Raw genomic sequence first — 3,559 nt, 5'->3', positions numbered from 1 at the left:
AGGAAGTGATATTCAGAGAGCCTTTTTGCTGAGCTGAGAGAATTTCATGAGGGCTGACACATGAAAGTGATGTGCCACCAGCCCTCCTAGTATCTGGGGCAACAGGTCCTTTCTTGATGGGACAATTTAGAAGGTAGGATCCCTGTACCTCTGTCCCAAAAGATAGGGGTAAGACTCTATGTGGCAGCAGTCCCCGTTAGTATAAATATCCCACAAAGTTACCTCCCTTCATTCTCAGGCCCATTTTCATTTACTCAAAGTGGAGGAAGTGGTTTTAGAAGCTCAGCTTGGTCATCTCCTTTGCCTATCTCTGCTAACCCACGTCAGCCACACACTCACTTTGGCATCCGGTGTCTGTTGAGGTGGGAGAAATTCCCAATGGAACGTACTGCTGTATACACTTAGGTGCAAAGCGGTGGTGCAGAAGGAATGCTTGCAGTGTGAGGCTGAAAAGTTACCTGGGGTCAGCTTGTGAAGGGAGCTGTATGTCACAGTAAGGTATTTGAATTTTCCAGTTAATGAAATGCTATTGGAAGATTATTCTCCATGGCACCCATGGGTCAGATCACTGTTATAACCCAGTAGCTGTAGATGTGTAAATCACAGGTTACGGGAGGAAGAGATTGGAGGCATGGAGACAAACAGACCAAGGAGCTATTGAAGAAAGTGGTGATGAAGTCCAGAGTGGAGCAGAGGCAGGGAGAACATAGGTACTCTGAGGAAGGATTTGGAGATTAGACCACCAGGATTGGGATTTGAAGACTGATTAGATATGAGAGGTGAGAATAAAGTTGGAATGAATGAGTTTTCCCACTTGAGCTAATGTATGTGTGAGGGAGAGGAGTGAAGCTCTTTCCTATTGCAAAAATACATTTATTCTAAAAAATATATAAAATATGCTATTAATAAAATAATGTATCTTTTTATGCATTCACTTGTTTTGTAACAGTTTTTCAGACATAGAAAATTTGGGTGGGCAATAAGCCAGTAGCTCACGGTTGATAATAAGAATCGCAACCATTTGTTGGCTGTTTTCTGCACACTAGACATTGGGGGACTCTCCTTAAATTATCTAATTCAATTTTACAACGCCCCATCCTGTAGATTTTTATTGTGCCACTCTACAGGTGGTAAAAGGAAAATGGTGTGTCCAAGACTGCAATGACAATGGTCTGACTTCAAAGTTCATGCTTTATTCTTATAACCGATTCAAAGCCTCACTCAAGATGTTATCAGTCTTCCCCTGGCCTGTCCCCTGGGCCATTCCATCTCTTCTGATAACGTGCACTTCCTATCACAGGCAGCCAAAAGGTGAAAGGTTCTGCAGAGAGTCTCTGCTAGTAATTTGTGCTATGGAATGTTGATGTGCTGAGAAAAAAAGATACGCTAGTTGCCAGGATTTCTTGCATAGAAACAAAACTTCCATTCACATCCGCTGAATTTTCAGGAGCTAATTAGATGTGAGACCGAATTTCACAGTTTCTTCGCTCAGCAAGAGCACAGATGAACACTGATGAAGGTTGGGGTTAGGATCTTCAACCTTTTTTCTTTTTAAGAATTATAGATTTATTCAACGTTAAGCTTTGACTTAAGTAGTACCTCCAGACTAATGTATTTTCTGTCTAGTATAATATGCTACATTTGAACAGCACTTTGTGTTATTCCAAGCAATTCCTTCATGTAGAATCCTATTGGATCTTCCAGTAATGTAAATCTGAGTGCTTCAGAGCACTGAGTGAGTTGTAAAATCTCACCCTGATACTAAGAGTCAGGACCAAGTTTATACTTTGTATTTCCAATTTTAGGTTCAGTACTCTAAATTTTTTTTCACCACATTGAGATATTTTGTTGGCAAAACAGTAATTGAAAGCACATAATGCCAATTTTATTTTTCATATATGTTGTATATCAACATATAGAAAAATATTTTAATTCTATTACTGTTAACAAATAGAGTTGTTTTTCTTTTTTCCCTGAACTAGAAAAGCAAAACAAAACAGAAAACAGGAGACAGATTCATTTTTTTATAGTGACATGGGGCTGATGACATCCAGTTAACCCAAGGATTTGCATAGAGTTTGCATTGTTTCTGTGCAATGTTGTGGACTGTTATGCTATTGAATTGAGTAATGACATTAGAATTTGGACTTTGAAATAAAGACAAACAGATAAGTCTTGGTGCTACACAAAGGCTGGCCTCTTTTGCCTTAGATTTGCAGACAGGGATTTCTGTGTCGTTCAGTGATTAAGGGTGCCAAATGTAGCCAGGAACTGTTTCAGCAATCATAGATGTTTTTCCAATTGGGCCAATCTGCCAGACTGGCAGACAGAAAACTAACAGAAATATTAAATATAGACAGCTTCTATAGTTGAATCGTGTTTTTCCCTCTCTCTGCTGGAAGCCACTATAAAATAGTAGCCTGTGTGTAGGTCATTAAAAACATACACAGATACACACACCATGTTGTGTATTTGCACTATTAAATTGAGTCTTTGTGGACTCAATCACTGGATGCCAAAACAGTTGTTGTAGACGTATTAGGTGACTAAAGCAGTCCTTCATTTATGATTGGATACCCAGATACTCTCTCCTGGCTCCCTGTCACTGTGAAGGATTCCATTCTCTGTTGACCCGCACACCTTGGGGAATCATTTCAGGGGATGTACCATTCTGGAGTTTCCAAATTCACACTCTTGAGGTCTCATAAATTTATGTGCCTGGAGAATTTGATAGAATAGTTGGTTTTATTTCCAGGATTTGTTTCCATGCGTGGCCAGCAGAGATGCATAATTATATGCAATTCTTCTCCTGGCCACAAATGTAAAAGAAGTGATCTCAGTTAGCTTCTGTGACCACAATTTATGTAGAGCAAATCCTTCCCCCCAGATTCAGAGAAACGATGACGCAATTACATTGCAACATACATATGTGGCTTCCTCAGATGCCCCTGGCACACAAAAGGACTTTGTGCAGCTTGCGTGCTACCAGGATCCTTGTCTATGACTATTCTACTATTTTCTCAGCTTTCTTATGGAATATATTTCTACCTCTTTTGCTCCGTATTTCTTAGGAAGAAAAGGGTTTAACTATATGATGTAAAGAGAACGTTTGTTTGGTACAATTAATTAATGTCCACTGAGAGAAAATTTCTTCCAAGTTATTAAAAGCATAGGCAGGAAGCATGCAGCAGGTAGTGGGCTCCCTCAGAGCTGATGTGAATGACTTTCTCCCTCTCCTTTCCCCTTCCATCAGTAAAACTGGCAAATGAGATGATAACATTCATATGATGAGATATTTGAGCATGAGAAATAGGATTCTCCAATATTAAAAGTAGCGTGTAATGTACATGTTTCATATAGATTGGGAATTACAACTTTTTTCTCTGTTTTGGAGGGTTTGGATTCACCAACTCTTTGTCCAAAGCAGTGAGTGAATTTAAGGAACAGTAAACAATGTCATTTTCCATCTAGAACTCTTTGTTTCTTGACAGGCTTAAAGGTATAATTACTGAATTGAAAAGAATTTGGTCCTTTCCCCCACTTCTTACATCTGAGAGGC

The sequence above is a fragment of the Rhinolophus sinicus genome, chromosome 17, assembly GCF_057876585.1.
Source record: "Rhinolophus sinicus isolate RSI-liver-muscle chromosome 17, RSI-T2T, whole genome shotgun sequence".
In the NCBI taxonomy this organism is placed as follows: Eukaryota; Metazoa; Chordata; class Mammalia; order Chiroptera; family Rhinolophidae; genus Rhinolophus; species Rhinolophus sinicus.
This window is presented reverse-complemented; position numbering follows the sequence as displayed.